Genomic DNA, 20,098 nt, shown 5'->3' with positions numbered 1-20,098 from the left:
CTGTAACTTGATATTGTAAGATGGTCTGCAAAGGCCAAAGAATGTGGTATTCCCAGTGAAAGAGTTAAAAAAAAAAAATCTTAATCACAGAAATCCTTTAGTATGTACAAGTTGTGACTATCCTTTCTCTGAAAACACCAGTGTTTCTGTCGCTTCACTAAAGGTCTTCTTTGTACAGTAGACAAAGACACGTAAGGAAAACAAAACACATTGCATCTGGGAATTAAAAAAAAAGAGTATTTTCTTTGTCCCAAACAACCTATACTGTTAATTCTAAAAATGAAACAGAATATTTTTCTAAAAACTTAGTATGTAGCTCTTGCATTTCCATGGAATGTCCTTAACTATTCACTGACTCACTCCCTATTCATTTATAGCTAATATATGGCACTTTTATTGTGGTTTCTGAAGTATGGAGGTTATGTGAGTCAGATGCAATTTAGAACAGAGATTATCTTTAAATAATCAAAAGCATACTTTGCCAAAAATACTAAAAAAAAAGAAAAGAAAGCTTTCAGTGTTCTCAAAATATGAAGTACTGTCTCAAAAGACTTTTTTTTTTTTCAATAAATAAGAGAAAAGAAATGTTATGTAAACCTAAGTGTTTAGCAGACATCCGTTTACTTCCTTCAAGGAGACAAGGTGTTTTCAGATTTTCAGAGCTCATGAGAAAGGCACATCCTTGAGTACTTGCACCAAGGACATGATGGAAGCATTTTTCCTTGAAAATTTTCAGCAAGAAGACATAAGGTTAGCGGTGGCGTAAATGACAACTTTCTTGAAGATTTTTATCAAGGACGTTTTGGAGAAGGTGGGTGTTTGGATCTCTTCTTCAAAAAAGGGGGGAAAAAAACCCCAAAACCAAATACCTCCCTGCCTATGCTTTCTTTTTTTTTTTCGTACTCCTTCCTTCTTCTTAAGCTGATTCTGGTTCTCATAGAGTTTCTTCATTAGTGATGCAGTGTTAGTAATGGTAATTGTTAGATTTTTTTGCTGTGACTTTGAAGTTCCTTTGTTGTGACAGCTGCTAGGCTGGCATTTCCTGGACATCAGTGGGGTAGGATGATAGCTTGCCTGCTTCCCTTCTTTGTGGTGGATTTTCTCAGAAAGGATAGCAAACTGGCAGACTCAGATTCCTGTATTAAAACACAGAAGATGGATTGTAGTGGACTAGAATTGAGAGAAATATGGAGATCCAAAGAATTACCAGTTTTTTGTCAGCAATGTGATCTACAGACAGAATCAAAAAGATCTCAAAGTTAGGAACACGTGTAGGTCCTTCTGCTCTTCTTTTTTCTTTCCTTACTTTCTTTTTTAAGAGTTTGGTGTGGCAACAAATGGTGCTGGCCTGTCAACCTGATACCAACCTAAGTAGAGGCCACATTGTAATAAATGCATGTTTTCTCTATCAAGAGATAACATACTGTTGGCTTAAAAAAATCCCAGACAGCCTTGCGCAGAAGCTTTTCAACAATATATTAAGCCTCATATTTTTCAATTACAACAGGGCTTTTTTTCCTTTGCTGATCTTTGTTTAATAACCAACGGAGCAAATATGTCTTGGCTTTGAGCTTTAATTTGGTGCTTTCTGTACTCTGACGACCTCCTAATCACACTCTCTGTGACATGTCAATCTACTACTATGGAAAGTGGATGATTTGGGCTGTCATGAAAGTGTTGATACGCTCATATATCCTGTGCACTTAGGACAGAGGGGTTCAAAGAAATGCATTAAACAAAGGAATGAAATGTTATGGGAGCCCATAATTCAGCTACCAACCGTCCCTTTCCTAGCTCATGAGTGGTTCTTTATTTGTGTTGTGACTTTAAATGTGAGCACCAGGTGTGAAGATTTCTGTTTATTTTTATTTAAGCAAAAACAAACACAAAAAAATTCAGAGCTGATGCAGATGATGAAATGTAAAGATGTGGGATTAATAAATAGTCAGGGTGCATATGTCTAAACAAGGAAGGAGATTGTAGAATGCAGTGGTAGTTTATAATGCTCTCCTTTCATTACTATTCAACCATCTGCCTCGTTGGCATGTTCCTTAATATCTGGTGATCCTACACTTCAGTTTGTAACCTGCAGTGTTACATTGGTGTTTCCTCTGCAGAGCTAGTGGAATCCTACAGATCACAAGTTAAATGGTGTCAACATCTACAGCAAATTGTTCTTCAGAAGAACTAAAAGATAGGACTGACCTTTATTATCAAACGAAGAGACCAGTCTAGTATGCAATTTGAGAGGCATGATGTGAATGTGAGTCAGGGGGGAAAGGATCTGCTTCTCCTGGCACTGGTAGGACTTCCTCTATGGTCTTAAATGCGATACCCAACTGTTTTGCCAGGAATTTCCCATTTGTAATGTGTAGATAATGATACTTGCCTCCCTGGTGAAGATTATGACAGTTAGTTAACGTTTGTAAAGTTCTGTGAAAATGCAAAGTGTTGTGGAAAAAAAGAGAATACGTATATATAAAAAATCATGTGTCACCATTAAATTGAAGATTGTCTAAGTGAACACTTTCACCTTCATAATCCAGCACCTTTTATGCTGTTGTTCAATGAATTGGGCATAGATTTACGACATCGTAGAATTGTCCTTGTTTGAGGAAGGCATGGTCCAACATCTTAAATAGACTTTTCTGGTTTTCCCTTAGAAACAGCATCATCATTTAAAACTTATTACTGAACCTTTCTTCTTAGTTTTTTTCTAAGTTTTTTCTTCGTCCATTCAGTTTCAGCAAATGACTAAGAGATTTAGATTTCTAAGTCTGCATCTCAGTGCACCCTTGGCTTGATAGAAATCGTGGGGCAAGTTGATTTGGCCGCGGTGCTCTGAATCTTGACAAATCCACTTGGATCTGCTCAGTGCTGTACTGAACACTGTGGTGAAGAAAGCAGAGAACTTGTCCGTGGATACAGACTTGAGGCCTTAAAATTGCTGTTCAGCTTTTTTCATCTGTAAATTGGTTACAAGGATGAAAACAGATTAATGATCTGATAGGTACTTGCAAAAGGTGCAAACATACAATGTTTTAATCATTGACATGCCTCAGTGAATACATGATGGTTGTTTTAAGAGTGGTGGTCTTGGACAAAGGGTTAAAAGATCAGGAAGGCCAAACTCAGGTTAGTGGTTCTCTTGGTTTGGTGTTTTTTTTGTTGTGTGGGTTTTTTTCGGGTTGTTTTTTTTTATTATAGATGATGTTTGAAGAAAAGGAACTTGAAGCTCCTTGCCTAGGCTGTTCTTGAGTTGTGGTGTAGACGCTTTGAGGGTACAAACCACAGAGGAAGTTGGGATAAAATAGCTACTTAAAAAGAGATTAAGGGATTTACTTCAGTGCCTCTATGGGCTGTGATTTAAAGGGAGAAGAGCCTAATTTTTCATATTGCAGCTACTTTTATTAGCTACAGGTTTTAACTTCTTGGAAAGATTCTCACATCTTTCTATCAGCCAATTTTGGGAGTTAATCCAGACCAGTCAACAGAACTGTACATTGCACTTTATTTCTTGGTAGTTTTAAAAGCTTTTCAGTGTCTAATCTGTCCAGTAACTCCCTAGTCTTTTGCCACAGATGGTATTGATCAGCAAGAATAATGGATAACTATAGTTAAACTCCATTTTCAAGAGATAAAAAAAAATAAATTGAAAGTTGGAGTGTGGAGGGAAGAAGCATTACATAAACCAGAATTGAATACAGAATGATGACTCCAGGTCAAAAGACTCTTCAAACTTCTCCTTGTGGTTGGTTAATATTTTTTTGCTGTGGAGTTGTATATGGGACAGGAGCTGAACTTTGTCTTCCAACTTGCTTTGCCAGCGATGATCAGTGGGGACACAGCTTTGTCAATCTTTGAGTTTGCTGGCACCCTCAGAATTTTACAACCACAGTACTCCATAAGAGTATTTTTGTGGAAGCTCTTGGTGATCTTTACTGGAAACTGGTTTCTATGTGACAGATAAATAGAGGATGGCGTGACATTGGGCAGTTGAGACAGGAAGCTCAGTACTGTTACCGCTTTCAGTAAGTGGAGGGTTTTTTCAATTGTCCCAGAAGAACAAAATTACATGCCAGGTAGTGGATGTTTGCATTTGAAAGGGTTTTCTAACTTGGTTCTTATTCACTTTGTATCTGCCTATCCTGTGTGAGAAACACCTTGAACCTCCTTAAATTTTCTCTCAAAAAAGCTTATCTCTGGAATTGTTCTCCATTTGTACACATTTATTTTGTCTTTTTCAAATGTCAGCTCAGTATTTCAATAATAGATTCAATCATGCCTGAAGTTCTTACAATCCATTTTCAGTAGTGGATCATCCAGTTAGCAGATAATGCCCTTTGCATTTTTGTGAGGCTTGAATTGTCTTAGGATCAGAAGTACCCAAAGTCATTTCTGGAAATGAGTTGTAGATGCCAAAGTAACTTCAGTTAAAGTTTGGAAATTGTATACTGTGGCTGATTTGTTCTCCTGAATGGAAGAGGGGCAGGAGGTGAGTTTGAGCACCTGACTGCTGATGATCTGTGCAGTTCATGTGTTACCTCTCCCTGTGGCTCTGCTTTGTGCTTTCTCAGTAATTCTGTTCAAGACAAGTCTGCTGTAGAGACATTTAGCTCTGAGCTGCGTGGCTGTGAGCTAGTCTCTGCCACATAGGCTTAGGAGTTTGGATTGCTCTCAGGTTTAAAACTCTTTTATGTTGCTGTAGAGACATTGTGTGACCAGGAACCGGTTGCGTTCAACATCCTGTTGAAGCGAAACAGTAGTCAGTTCTTTTCTGTGCCACACGTGAATGGAGAATTGGCTCTGTCATGCACTATTTGTAGCCATGTTCTTTTGTGAAGAAGGCGGAACGGCAGCAGATCTTGTGGGCTTGAAAGATGCCTGTGACCACATTCACTTTGATGTCATCTGCTACCATTTGGGGATTCACAACTGAAGTTAAATGAAGACTTGAGGACTTCTCTGATTGCTATGCCGTGCTAGTGACTTTGTGGGCAAATGGAAGCTCTACTTTCCTCTGTGGACTCTCTGCTTCCAACATTAGTCAGGACAAAGTAGATGGCCAAATAATCAGATGGTTGCTGTCAGCCTGCCTCCATTGTCTGTGACGATTTATGCTTGTTAAGAATCTGCCTGGTAAGGCTGAGACAAAATGTGAGGTTTCTACGCTGGCCCATACACATCACTTCTGTTTATATGCATTTGGGCAACTCTTTGACTTGCTTGTGAAAGGGAAAAGAGAATTTAATTGATCCTGTGAACATAGTAGCTTGCTTTCTTCCTTGACTTATTTCTTTTTTTTAGACTAGGCTGAATGTTTTTAGTGGGTTCCTGTGGAAGGCATTGAGTGGTAAAAATGTTTTCTTTCTTGGGAAATGTTTAATAAATAGGAATAAAAATCCAACACAATCCAGCCCCCAGTGGTTTCTCTCATGTAACTTTTTCTTTTTTCTTAAATTTCATTGTAGTTGCTTTTAACCAAAACCATCCAGTTTTATGTCTACATTAAGCCCACATTAAGGTCTTACTTCGTATTTTTGGTCTAAGGTTTGGAAATAGGGGTGTCTGGTGCCCAGAGAAATATATAATTTAATTTTTTTTTCTGTGTAAATTAAACCCAACTTGATGGATTAGGTGGGGTTTTTTAAAGTATTATATATGGGATAGTAGTGGTGTTGGAAAACAAATGAAAAGGACAAAAACTTTGGATTCAGGCTGGCAGACTGTATTCCAGAGATATTACAGTACTATTTGAAGCTTCTGGAAGGTTTAGCTTGAATATTAGGGCTCAAAAACGCAAATAAGAAAATAAATTCAGAAATATTTTAGGTTAAATCTTTTCAATCTGGTTTTCTCCATGCTGCCTTCCATCATCCTTTGTTTTCTCTTTGCATTCCATTCCCTAAAAGCCCTTTCTACTTCCAGAAACTGTTTAAATGCTTATTTTATGACTAGCTTAATATTCAAAGTTCTCCAACTTCTGGGGCACTGAAACTAATGGTATGCCCTTCACTGCAGTTCCCTAAAAGTCTAGGAGAGAGGCACAGATGAGAAAAATAGCTTCTGTGCATGTATCCTGTAGCTTTTGTCCAACATGCCATAAATTTCATCCAAAACCACCCTTGGCCTTCAGCATGGAAAGCTCTACCAGCTATGCTTAAAAAATAATTGTTCAGTCTTCAGTAACAGGGAATGATACCCCTCTTACCCTCATATTTACTAACAGAACTTTAACGTGGTTAGTTGTACAACGCTGAGGGAGAGGCAGAGCTGTTTTTTTAATTTCTTAGGTAAGGAATTGGACCATAGTGAGACTGGTACTTGCCAAAATGAACAGCATGTGTGCAGAGCCTCTGGGTGAACCTGATGCTCCACAGCCTATGGCTGGTGCCCTGGAGTATTGATCATTCTTCTTTTATGACAACTATTAGTACATACCACGTGTGCCAAGCTATTGTGGAGATATCTGTCACAGCCACTTAGGAAATCTTTTATGCTATTCTTTCACTCTTAGGAAAAAAAGAGCAATATGTTAGGTCTTGTCTGCACTGAAGTGAGGTTTCTGTGTTTATACGTTAAAACACGACCTGTTCATATAGTGGAACTTAGAAGAGATCTAAGCTCTACGAAGATTTGAACTTCACATGTCTGTTTGGTACCTTTACAGAATCACCTTCAACCATACACCTTCTTGAGTAAAAATACACCATGAACTTACTGTAAAAGGGAGCAGACGGAGATTTGGAACAGTAATTTCCTGTCCAGGTGACATCTGGAGGGCGATCTAGGGATATGGTCAGCCACTGTTCTTGGAAGCACCTTTTGGCTGTGAAAGAAGAGAGGGAGCAGGAAACTGAAACTTATCTTCTTAGCTTTTATGAAATGAAAATACTGGAAATCAAAAAGACATCACCACCTGTGAGTGCAAAAGTCATGGCAGGATGCAGATTACTGGAGCCCCCCAGATCCCTCATAGTTATTACCCACGCATCCTCCAAGGTGTGAGACAAAATGGGAATGTGAAGTATAAGCTATTGATTTTCTCCACCTACCCTCTGCATCCCCAGGCTTTTATTTTCAAGAAGCCAAAAAGGAATTGGGATTTGAACTGTATTGCTTGAAGGCTAAATCAGAGGACTTGATCTCTGATTTGCTCCACTGTATCCCTCTGAAATGAATGCATGTGGAAAAAAAATGGATCTGGTGGAAACGCACCTGCGCAGCTGCTGTAAGTCGGTGAAGGGTTGGCTCTGCAACTGCTGAATTTGGTACGGTGGCCTCATTCCAGCTGTCATGGCAGAAGTGAGAATTTCTGAATTACCTTTCATAGCACTGGGCCCAACATAAAGCTCTGTGATACCTATGAGATGCCTAAAAGTTCTTGTGATGGTTCGTTATGGCAGCTGGTCCCCCCACCTCTCCTGTCATGTCCCCTCTGCTTAAATCTGCCTGTGTTTACAGAGGTGCCAGAGAAAGCTGGCCTAAACCTGGGGGCTCCTGGGCCACCTGAAGGTCTATTTGGACCTCCCTCTTCCATTTAGAGTCCCTTTCCTGTTTTAAAGAAAATTATACTTCCCTTAAAATTTCCTCCACTTTCCAGTGAAGCTTGGTAGCCAGAAAAAAAGACTTGCAAACAAGTGTGTGCAAATACGCTTGCAGAGAAAGTGATCACCTCAGAGAAACTGGTATTTAATCATTATGTATGGTAATATTGACATTAGTGGAGATGGCATTTGGTTTCAGTCTTTTTAAGGGGTTTTACCAGATCCTGTTAATGATTTCCTGGGTTTTAGAGCATTCCTCAAAAAAATAGCCTGGTCAAAGTAATGGAAAGTTTGAGAGTCTGTTTAGAATGGTCAGTTGCCTTACGGTTGAGTCACTTTACCTGAGATGGGGAACAACCATGTTCAAGTCCTCTTTTTGAATAAGACAGAGCAAGGACTTGTTCCTGAGCATCACATGTCTCAGACAAAGTCTGTTTTATCTTTCCTGTCCTTTTCATGAAGGACTCAGGAGAATATGGTTCTCTTCTGATACAGAATGGGAAAAAAATGACACTGTAAAGTCTCTTGGAGTGGGGGAGAACTCTGTTCTGGTCTAGAAGATGCTGAAGCAATGCTTTCATTATTAAGGCAAAAAATGTTTCATAAAATGACTGTATTTTAAAACAAGAAAGAGAATCCCAGCTTCTACTATACTGCTTATGACGAGCATAGTCAAAGTTCTTTGAAAAGCAAGATTGTAGTAAATAAGGACTTTTGTTTCCTCCAAAACTAAGTTGGAAGGACCTACTAAACAAGAGAGAAAATAACTCGGCCCTCAAGCTTACAGAAGTTTCTTGAGGGGAATCTCTGTAGAGAACGGCAGTGGTTTCAGCTGAGTTGTGTGTGAAGTGAAAGGTGTGAGGAGACAGACCTGCTCACAGGATTGGGACCTCCTGGTTTTGTGGGAGAGCAGTGAATCTTTTTATTACGCAAGCTGTGAAGTGCACATGCACTGAAAATTGGACAATGGTTTCTCCCACTAATATCTTCTCCCACTAATACCACTAATATCGATACTGTTACTTTTAACCCTATGAAGTACAAAAAAACTGCAGACAAATGCGATATTTTTTTCAAGTGGAAGACATTTCTTTAGAAGAGGTTTTCATTGATGTTAATAATCTACTTCTGAAGTATCATTCTGCTTGTTCGCATTCCTTGGGCTGAGAAGGTGGCAGTGCAGTTCTCCGATGGGGAATTTTGTCCACAAGTTCGGTTTCCATAGCTTACGTCTACTCTCCTTCCTTCCTGCCCTGAAGTACGTGGTAGGATTGTGCTTTTGATTTGTTTGCAGTGGTGGTCCAAGGGGAAGGGCTCTCAGATAAGGTCCTGAGTGAGGTGCGAGGGGAGAAAAGTATTACTGCATAACGATGAGACATTTAGGTACATCAGAACAGATCTGACTCTTACTCCATTTTCTTTTCCTAATGCCCATTTTGTAATGACTGCAAGCAAAGGCACAGTTATGCTTGTTCAGTGACATTTATTTGATCCCAGTAAAGTACGGATTTTAAGAATTTTCCTTGAGACCGCTGTCTGTACTGGAAGAACCTGAATTTGGAAAGAGGGGTCAAATAATACAAAAGTATCCCTTGATCTTACCAAATTAGAAGATAACCCATCTAGGTGCTGATTGCCGTTTTTTTGCTTTGTCAAGGTGTACTTATAATCAATTCAAAAATACAATTAGGAGGTTATTAGAACTGCACAGAGAAGTATCCAGAATTTAGGGACTGGCGAAATCAAGATTGAGCATTTTATTGCCAAGGGGAGACTGGCAGCTTAAAGTCGTCACTTTTCTCTCGTACTGTTGTCAGCTCTGTGTAGTGCTTTTATACCTGAATGCGGAAGAAAAAATCTGTGTGTTTCGTTCATTTGATAGACCTTCGGTAGAGGCAGTTTGTCTCCCCGGTACATGTATTTTACGTGGTACGTTGATGTCACACGTAGCAATAGAAAAAAGAAAAAGCAGTAACAAAAGTGGTAAAATACAGATTGGGGGGGGGGTGGGAATAAAGGCATGCTTGTAAAACTCGGAACATTCATAGAGCATCTCAGGAGAAACAGTAAAACCCAGATCTCTGCCTAGCTAATTTATAAAGAAGGACTAGATTTCACATGGGTGGTACATCAAGTGGTTGCATGGTATGACTTAAGTGGATGTTGGGCGGGGGAGATGCGTGGTACCTTGTAATGGTAGAGGAGCATACATTAGACCTTATAGTTTCTGCAGACACTAGTATTTTTTGTCACAGGTTTTGAGTTTATCTTGGCTGACCCACGCTTTTTAAATAATGATGTCTCTATGCGTTTTCTCCCTTAGAAACAAAATTGCCTTTTTTATGAAAATATATTGATCGGCCACCCGGCGTTTTTTAGATTCTAAAAAAGGAAATCTGGAATTAAATGTAAAATAAACATATAAGTGGTCTGTTGGTAAAATTTCAGAGCGGTGTTTTATCCCGTGATATGATTCAAAAGCTTTTAGCAGCTTTTTGAGGAGCTGTTGCTCAGTTCTGCCTGATCGTTGCTGTGTGCTTCGGTGTCTGCCCGGCCCGCGAGGCGCCCGTAGCAGGGGCAGTCCTGCAGAACGCCCTGCGGCTTCCACCTGCGCGGGCACGGGGCGGCTTGCGAGGAGACCGGGGCACGGGCGGGGGAGAGCAGAAAGGCCTGCTGCGTGTTCAGCTTGCGCTTGGGTTTGGAGCTCGGATGTTGTGCCGAGCGTTTTCTTAGGAGTCGTAGTGAAGACCTGGGACCTGTGCCCCCGGCTCTAGCTCGCCGCTCTGTGACGCGGGGAAGCCTGGCCTCCCCGTTCTGACACCGGCTTTTGGGAGCAAGGCAGCATGAAGAAGAGCCTTCGGCGAAGGGCTCCTGAAGCGGCATCCAGCCTCCGGGAGCGAGGCACTTGCCACCATCTCCTGGTACATCATCTGGCACAAAAAGGAGCGAGCTAGCCACCAGTCCTGCTCCGCCGAAGTCAGCCGCGGAACAGCCGTCGTCCCCGGCAGGGCCCGGTGCCCAGCCCTGGGTCCTTCCCGGCGCCCGGCTGCCGCCCTCTGCGGGCCCGGAGATCCTGCCCGAACCTCGCCTCTGCCTCCTGGCAGCCTTCGTCACCCGTCCTCCACCTCCCTTTGCTCACCTCACCACCACCCCGAAAGCAAAAACTTAGTTTTGCTAGTATTATCGAGTGCGTAGTTTATTATTATGTAGAATTTGTTTTTGTCTGAAGGCCTGTTATTCATTCTGGGTGGAGGTGTTTGGCTTCAGTCACATTTATCTGTCTGTGTCCACGTTTCAAGGATTTCCATGGTATTGACATTTCCATTACAGGAATTTGAAGAATGTTCAATTATATACAGGCCATGAAATATATTTACTTCTTTTTTTTTCCTTACGTCTGCCAACCGTTCCCTGCCAAACTTTAAACCGGGTTGCTGTGACTCTTAAGTTTTTTTTTTTTTAAAACATATCTGCTATATTGTAATATATACACATAGTGCACACACAAATAAAAGCTTATACTGTAGCATTAGAAGACAGCACCAGATTTTATCTGGAGGATTATTGCGGACCTGTTTCTAATTTATATAATGTTTTTGTTAATAGCAGTACCTCTTTAAAATGCCCAATAAAATAGTGTAGCATTAATTTAAATAGAAATTTCAGTTATTTTGGATATCTCCCCATTATAACAGGTCAGGCTTTTAACAGATGTCTCAATAACTTTGCTGTTAGCGGGAATATTGCATGAATTAAAATCAGGCCTCTTTGTCTCTGTCACTCATTGGAATGACCTACATATTTGGCAGATGGAGAGGACTTGCTTGTGCATTAGTACTGATGGGGTAGGGTTTTTTCAGTTGTGTATTCCTGGAGAGGAGAGAAAGATCTAACGTAAGTTAGCATCGTTTATTTTTTATTAATACCACACTTGAGTTGCTCTTTACAGAAAAAATGTATTAGGCACATCTTGCCTTTTAAGCATGAAAAACATCTAGGACATTTCTCCTGGGCACCAGACTTCTGTCTTAATGTAAACCTTTCAGTGAAACACGGGAGAACTTTTTTGCAAGTGTGTGGACTAATGGAGCTGGAGCAGAAGGTGCAGTAACTCAGCTGCTGCAGAGGTTCTAGATGAAATCTCCTCTGGAGAGCTGAGTGCTTCCAGGCCTTCCTGGGGTGTGGATTTTTCTGTTTAAGTATTTTCTTTCCTCTTCCTGGCAAAGCGAGAGTTTCAGCATTATACTAAGGATCTTGCTTAAAATGGCTCGCTGACACGTTGTTATGCCAGCACGTGTCTGTGTATTCTTTGAAGAATCAAAAAGGACCTCTTGAGCTGAAGATTTCCTTGACTCTCATGATGACAGCAGAGCCTGAATCCTGCTGTGAAGAGGCAAACCGTAGAGAGAGATTTAGTTGTAGATGTGGTCTGTTTATCTACTGCAAAATCAGTCTCTGGCGTCCTGTGCACTAGTGCAGGTAGAAATGATTGCTTATTATTTTTGTTGTAAGTTTGATTGGAATGTAACTAATTACACAAGCAAGTAGAAAAGCTCCACACATAAATGTGCTGCCTGAGCGAGCAATATATCCCACAGTCATTAATCAAGAGATAAAAAACATGGTGGGATCCAGCGAAGTTACCTAAGGGATACATTTGACCTGCTATCCTTGTTTTTTCTCTGTATGTACTGAAGGCCTAAGTCAAGGAGAGATACGAAGTTCCTGAAATTTCTATTGACATTAGAGTGAGCTGCAAGTTCTTAACATTTCTTCATATCAGACGATTTGAAGTAAAGTATATCACTGCTGTCTGATCACATTTAATGACGTCTTACCAACAAGTTCACAAAATAGCAGAATTGGTCATTACAGCCACTACAACGGTATTTTACTGCTGAAGATTCTCCTTGTTTGCGACGGAGTTTAACTTTTCCTGTCCAGTGAGCACAGCCTACGGGTCAGTCAGCAGCAAGGAATGCTGTCCCAGTCATCTCTCAAACTGTAAGGATGTTCCAGAGCTTGAAGAGGCAAATCAGGAAAGGCCTTATGTTGTCATAAGCTTATCCTTTCCACAATTCCCTACTGTTCCCCTGGCCTACACTCTCTACGACTCTGACTGAGGATATAGGTAAAATGGTTATATGATGATAACGATAATAACAATAATATATGTCATAATAGTAATATATATAACAAATTTAACTTTTAACTAGTTGCTTAGTGTAATACAAATAAATGCATACAAGAGACTTGGTTTCCCTTCTTGGAGTTTTAGGTCAGTCTTGCACTTAATTCAAGTAGAATCTGAAGTCTTTCTGGAGTGGTAGCCTAGTTCGTTTAAACTCTTAGGACTGTTTTAAAGAGCTTCCAGGGATAACGGAACTGCCTGCATTCCACTTGGCCTGCTCTGTTACATGGTTTGCATCTGTGTGCTATCAGAGGAAAGTGAGTGAAAAGAAAGCATACACCTTTTCAAAGCAAAACAACAATTGTTGAGGTAAAAGCATTAAATCATTGGGTTAGTCATCATCATGCTGGGTATCAGTGTTGTCTCTTGAATGGGAAAGGGGTTTGACTTTTTAGAGGTTTTCCTGTAACAGGGACTGGAAACACAGTCCCATAGAATGCCACAGGATGTTTATTATTTATGTCTAAGTCAAAAAAAAAGTAGTGATGCCTTTTTAGAATTATATTTTAACTCCTTGCCTTCTTGCACAAAGAACAATTGTAAGGAGTGGGAAAGACACTTAGGCAGAGAGAACAGAGGAAAAGATGTGGTACATCCTGCGCCCGTTAACACTGTCAGCACCATTTATCTTGAAATTTGTCTAGCTTGGCAAACAAAGTATGTACGCCAGGGTTTGGGCCAGACAGAAACATAGAAAATGATGGTATTTGTGGAGACACTAGCCGATGTGGGGGAGAGAGCAAAGGCGCACGGTAATTCTAAAGAGAGCTGCATTTTTTGTGTGTGAAAATTTGATTATAAAATGATTCTTTCAACATAAACACAATTCTCTAAGGACTTATTAATGCTTCAGTAGCATTGTGGAAAGACTCTAGTGCAGTCCGCTTTAATAGCTTTCTGGCTTGAACCCCAATACATAATGTTCTAGTAATAGTTTATGGGTGACTGCAATAAATTGGTAGCAAGTGTTTTCCAGTTTTTGGCTCTTCTTATCAGATCTGCTGGTGGAACATTTTGTTCTGAGAATATTGCAAAGGCAATTGATCTGCTTTGTATGTGTGCTCAAGAGTTTTGTGTCTTTTAAAATGTATGTAGGCATGAGCGTTTTCGCCATATTCCGAGATGTACAGTGTAAAGCTGGGGGCCAGTAAAATGTTACGGGGGATCTGAGCAGTTGGTTAGACCCAGCAGGACTCCACCTACCCTAACTAATGTTCTGCGAGTGCTGCCAAAAAGGCAGAGCTTTCCTCCCCCCATGCCACTGCCTGTCCCGATACTTCATTGTTCTGGTCTTTTCATGCAGCAGTGGAAAATTTGTTCCTGTCCGTGCAGGAATAAAGAACTTTCACACAGGTTCATTTTAGACCCAAATGGCTTTTTGACATAGAAAGAAACGTGAGATATTTTGCACTTAGTGGTGAGGGAAAGAGCCACTTTTGATTAGAGATGGGCCTGATACAGTCACCTTTGATTTCTATTGGATTTGGAGCTGAACTGAACTGTAATTACCGAGTGAGATTCCATGGCCTCTATTATGCAGGAGCTGTCCCTCTTGGTCTTCAAATCAATTAATTCACAGCTCCAGACCGTCTCTATAGCCAGCCTAATTGAAATAGCCGGCTTTCATCTCCACTCCTACAACTAGAAGAAGAGTTTGGTAGCCGAACTCAGATTGGAAATGTATAGCTGCTTTCTGTGTGTAAGAGGCCAAACAAAAAACACCAGCCTGATTGCCTCTGGATTTTAAGCCTCTGGATATGATAAATAAAATCAAAGTTAACTGAGTGTTGGAGAGTAAGCAAACGTTATCCATTATCCAGTGGGTTGTGCCACTGAACATCCCGTGCTTGTTCCTGGCTCCATTTTGTTTCTTTAAACAGCTAGCATGCTGGCTCTTTGCACAATCATTCAACACAGCTTGTAGATTAGATTCAAAATGAAAATGGGTACATTTCTCCAAGATAACATTAAACACATGTAAAATTAAAGGACAGCTGAGTACCTCCTTCATTCCTTTAATCTTCTGCATGTACTGAAACGTTTGTTTTGTATAAAGGTTATGTTACAATAATACTGGACTTGGGGCAAAAATCAAATCTTAAGGAATGTAAACTAAAGTCTGGCGATCTCTAAAGTACAGAGTGAGTAGATACTAGGGAAATATTTGAAGTAACAGAATGTGGACTTTGCCCAGTTAATGTTAAAAGTATCCCAAATGACAGCAGGGGAGTCAGTTTGGTTGTCATACAATGCTGCAAAGAGAGCTGGAGATGAACAGAAAGTACTGAAAATCTGGCCCTGAGACAATAAATGGAAGTGCTAAGGGGATGAGAGTGAGAACTGACGAAGGAAGTTAGAAACGGAGAAGTGCAAACCAAAGGTTGTCGTACCAGAACCACTTCTAATGGTGTTTACACTGCCATAAGCCTAATAAACGTGGATATTTCTTCCCTGGTGCATAGTAGCCATATTATAAAAGCATGTTGTGGACTTGTAGGAGAAGAGCATCTGAATAAAAGCATGCAAGTTGCACTCTGATCGCAGAGATTCAGTGCTACTTTTAGTCAGTTCCCATCCTGTGGCTCTGCTTTCACTACCGGTTTTGAATAGGAATCTTTTTTTCTTGTTTACTTATTTAACCAAGTTATTAAGATAATACTGTCAAGTACTTGGGAGCACTGCCTTAAACAGTTTGATTTTCTTATTTTCTGAGGGGAAATAAAACCCAAGCCATGTTCAGATACAGTTCTGGGAATCTGCTGCGTATTGCGTTCATGGAGGAGCTGCAGTTTTCCATCTTTCATCCTGTGTAACGGAGGACAGTTTTTAAGCACTGCTGCTAACGATGCACTAGGCTGGCTCTTTCTCTCTGCAGACAGAAATCCGTCCCGTATCCTGCTAAGGATTCTGGGCAGGGCTGTCCAATAGGTAATTTCCTGTAGTAAACATTACAATAATTAGAGTTATCGTTCCAGAGCACTGAACTTTCAGTGTCTTTTATTACTGCATCTTAGAAATCATACAAGAAGCAATGGCAGTCAGATGCGGCTATTGTTATTAGTTTCAGTTGTGCTAAAGCAAATACAACGTGAAAAATGCAGAAACTAGACGGTCCTGTATTTGTAACCTTTTATATTATTAACTTGCCCTTAAAATATACGTGCAAGCACAAGCATGCAGCTCAAGACCAAAGAGTAATCCAGGAATCATAGTTAAAACCCCATTTCCAAAAAAAACCCCACTGCTTTCTTGTGCTTCTCTTATTTGTGAGGTAGTTTATTTATTTTTATTAAGGAGCAGGTTTGTATGTTTAGGAAACTACTTGCATGACAGACAATCAGTAAGGTTTAGTCTAATAGATAATTTTAAAATGAGCATAGTACTTAAATTAGCAAAATTCAGATACATGATGATGTTGAGAATGCACAACGAGAAGCCCTGCAAGAAGGCTCAGTGAGGTTTGGTTCAGATTATCTGCCCTGGCTTATAGAGGGCAATATTTTCCTTGATTTTTTGGGGGGTGGGGGATAGAGAGGTCAGAAGCAGAAAGTTTGAGGGATAATGTGCTATATAAAATTAGTGAAAGTGGGAAGAGAAATTCTTGCGGTGTGTTCCTTTCACGTTTATTGTAGTTCTTTACTGCAGAAAGTGGTTTACTTACAATGCCGTGATGTGTTTGGAATAAACAGTAGTGCTGTACTTCACTGTAAGGTCTGTCTATAGAAAGTGCTGGCTCTCAGATCAGCTGTTTACATTTTTTTCAAAAAGCTCCCATCTGTTACATCAAACTTGTTAGTATAGGTCTACAGGATACAATAACATTAATGCTTTAAGTATCCAAATGAAATGTCAGAGTCCAGTTGCAGATACCGATTTCAAAAGTGGCAGTGTCCTGAATCCACCTCTTCTATTAACAGGCCATTTAATAATCTGTGTAAGTATCTCTAGATGTCTAAGTCTTTGAAGGTCTGTGAGGGGCCAGATGTACAAATGCAGTTACAACATCAAATCCTCACAAAAGCTTTTCCACCACGCTAGCATGACCACATGAAATTTGGCCTCGTTTTTTTTGGCTCTGCAGCTACAGCACCGTCAAGACCTATTTAGAGTGAAAATAGGATTGGTAAGGGAAGTCTCTGAGCTTCACGCTGTTCTCCGTGAAGTTAAAGGCAAAGAGATCGCATAGATAGAGGTATACCTTACTTCCAAGTATATTTTGCTCCTCGTTTGAAAAAAAAAACCACCACAGACTTTATAGTTTGTTTCGTTTCTTTTTTGCTATGGTTTGCTTTGTTTCAATTTAAAACATAACTGAATCCTTGATATTTTTATTTCTCGTATGAGCTACTATAATTTATTATTATAGTGGCCATCTCACTAGAATGAAGATGTATGCCCCTGTTTTGATCCTTGTAATGATGGAGGGTGAAATTTAAGTTTGTTATATTACCTTTCTTGTTTCTACTCTTTTGTATCCATGGTTTTTTAATTTACATTGCATTGTGAATGAAAACCCTTATCTTCTGTTATGTTTTTTTCCTGCCACTCAAATTTTGCATCAACACAAAAGGTTTGTTCTTCAGTTCGTGTTCAGTATTTGGTCACGTTCATTATGAGGTGTATCTAGAATACACAGATCACATATTATACATAAAATATCATTTCTCACTGCATTTTCCTTGATATCTTGTTATTAAGGGCTATTTTTCAGTGGATAGAAACCCAGTCCATGCATAAAACCACATTCAAATGAGCTTTGCACATCTAATCATATCTATTTTTATTCCCAAATGCTCAGTGATCAACAGTATTTTGAAGTACAATGGTTATAAATCATATTACTCGTAAACACAATGAAACTGGCTAAATAGGACCACGCAGAGGGTTAATAGTCCAATAATAATTAAAATAATCCTCTTCAATTCAGTAATAACTTTGGCCACCTGCCTTCATCCAGCCCCCAACACCACCCTCAGTACTCCTTAAAAAAATATTCACATTACAGGCAATCTTGTGTAACAGATTAACATAACGTATCTGGAACATTACTCAGATTTTTGGGCAATGGCAATCTGAACATGCTCATAAGTTAAGCTTTTCTCTCAACAGCATCCTGCTGTTAACTCTTGACTTTTTTTTTGAGTTGTCAGGGCTCTACGTAAGTAGAAAGCGCTGCCTGTGGTATCACAGAGAGGGTTATGTCAGCGTATGCATTGGAGGGACTGTGCTGAACAGAAATGCCCAGTGTTTTAAAGGGACTTACACAGATAATATTGTAAGGACTGAAATTTTACACTCACTTTCAGACTGGAATGGCCATGATACCTATTTGACAGATTATTTTAGTCATGATAGTGGGTTACACAAATATGGGTGCACAGATGGATGAGCAAGAGGGATGTTAAAAACGCAGGATTTTTTTCTTTAAAAAATGTGAAGACTCTGGGTCAGAAATAGTAACGTAATCATCTAAACACAAGACTTGAAGTTAGGAAGCCTTTTATTCTGTTCTTTATCTCACCCCAACTAGTTTTTCAGATAGGTTTTTCTGACCTGTAAAGTAGGCATCGTGCTAGTGAGATTTGTGATGGAAGGTGTTTGGGGCACCAGTTATTATTGTTGAAGTACGATACAGTCTGCAATTTATTGTCCCTTTTTTTAGGTGACCAGACCTAGAAACAAAAAAGCTCTCTGCTCTAAATGGGATTTAATATGTAAGTCCCATTTTTTTGTAGCGGATTTCAGCTTGTCTGTTGGTAAAATAATTGGCCTCCGTAAAGAATCAGTAAGTAAACAGCTGAGCAATTTTTCCTAGTACATATTGTAATTCCCATTTTAAATATTACCTAATAAAGATTGCCTTTTAAATAGAGTTATTTGGGTATATCAGAGGCATGTTGTACTAAACAAAAAGAGCAAAAAAATTCCCTCTGTCATTTGAAAGAGACCATTTAGCCTCTGAAGATATTCACTCCACACTAAATAATAGATGCTATTCTCAAAGAAGTAGAACATGGTCTATATCTTTCTGTTGGAAACTGTTTTGTTTTGTCTGAATACTTCACCCACTCCATCTACCTGCCCCCAAAACAACAAACAGATTTGGCTAGTATTGTTGCAAGTAAATTTTAGGAGTGCCATATAAATTATTAATTTAATAAAGTTAATATTTAAATGACATTTTAATCATTAACAAAAGTGGAAAGTTCAGAGCTAAGACATTCTTTTTCCTCCCTATAAAAATAAACATTAACAAATCAGTCTAATTCCTATGCGTAATGTCGATTGCTCTGGTTTGGAAAGTTAACGGTAGTAGATGGATATGAAGATATTACTCTGGCAAAGTTTACTTTCATGCCCTTAAAAACAAATTGTGTTATTGACAGGTTAGTACCTGAAGTAGTCATTATTAGCATTAGCATTATTAGCATATGGATATACTCATCGCTGAGTTAACTGAGAGCTTTTCTATTTGTTTTCTCATCCTCTTACCTGGAGAAGGAGTGGAGGCTACTGTGGTTTTTTGATAGGTCTTGTTTGTTGAGCATTGCTCTCTTTGGAACGGGTAGGTCAAATAACTGAACTGTGCATATATGGAAGAAGGTGGTAAGATCTGCAGTGCAAATTTATTCCTAGGAAAGGCCATTCCACTACTTTGGCCCTGGAAGATCCTTCTGCTCTTTGATCAATAAGCTGCTTGCTGCTGCTGTGCTTGCTGGTGGCAGGCTCTGCAGTCGGAGTCCTGCTCCTCAGCGTCCCTCTCCCTTCTCTCCCCTCAGCCGTGAAGCAGTGAGAGCTGGTCTTTAGCTACCGCATGAAGTATCGATTCTGCTCTGGTGATAACAGATAACCATTTATAGTAGTGATACAAATACTGGTTGGGGAACTGTTAGCATATTACTTTCATTTTAAACAGAGCGGCTTGCTAAAACTGAGAAGCGTGCAGTGCGGTAGTGCTGTTTCTAGCTGTTGGCTCAGTGCTAACTGCTGGGCTTGTGATAAGCGTGTACGGTTCAGGCTCATTCGCTGCACAGCAGTGCTTTGTTCTAAAGCAAGACTTCAGTGCTTTTACATGTACCTAATGGGTGCTTTTTGCCAGTAACTGAAGAAAGAGGAGACTTACATTTGCAAAATCTGATTCTTGAGGTACTGTAGCTTTCTCTTTCACTTTAGGACTTGGAAAGTGATTCAGTTAAAGTGTGGGTCTTTTTTCCTGTGACTCCATTGGTATCCTCTGATTTCTTTAGACAACTCCTTCCCAGGTTTTATTTGGCAAAAAAACTGAAGAAATACATTACTTAACGTTCTAGGCATGGAACGGCAGCTGTTAATCTAAGTCATTTTTTTGTGGGAGAGACGA

General features: G+C 39.8%; 1 long non-coding RNA gene across 1 annotated transcript; it reads right to left on the bottom strand.

Annotated features, from left to right (window-relative positions):
* Positions 1-1,057: 1,057 nt before the first annotated feature.
* Positions 1,058-19,497, bottom strand: LOC142360458 (uncharacterized). Its single transcript, XR_012763067.1, has 3 exons — positions 19,231-19,497; positions 6,722-6,829; positions 1,058-1,136 (listed from the first exon to the last, which is right to left on the bottom strand). It is a non-coding gene; the product is annotated as an uncharacterized LOC142360458 (long non-coding RNA).
* Positions 19,498-20,098: the final 601 nt, after the last annotated feature.

Source organism: Opisthocomus hoazin, chromosome 1 (assembly GCF_030867145.1).
Source record: "Opisthocomus hoazin isolate bOpiHoa1 chromosome 1, bOpiHoa1.hap1, whole genome shotgun sequence".
NCBI classification, from domain to species: Eukaryota; Metazoa; Chordata; class Aves; order Opisthocomiformes; family Opisthocomidae; genus Opisthocomus; species Opisthocomus hoazin.
The sequence above is the reverse complement of the archived record's forward strand: the minus strand, read 5'-3'. Positions and strand labels throughout refer to the sequence as shown.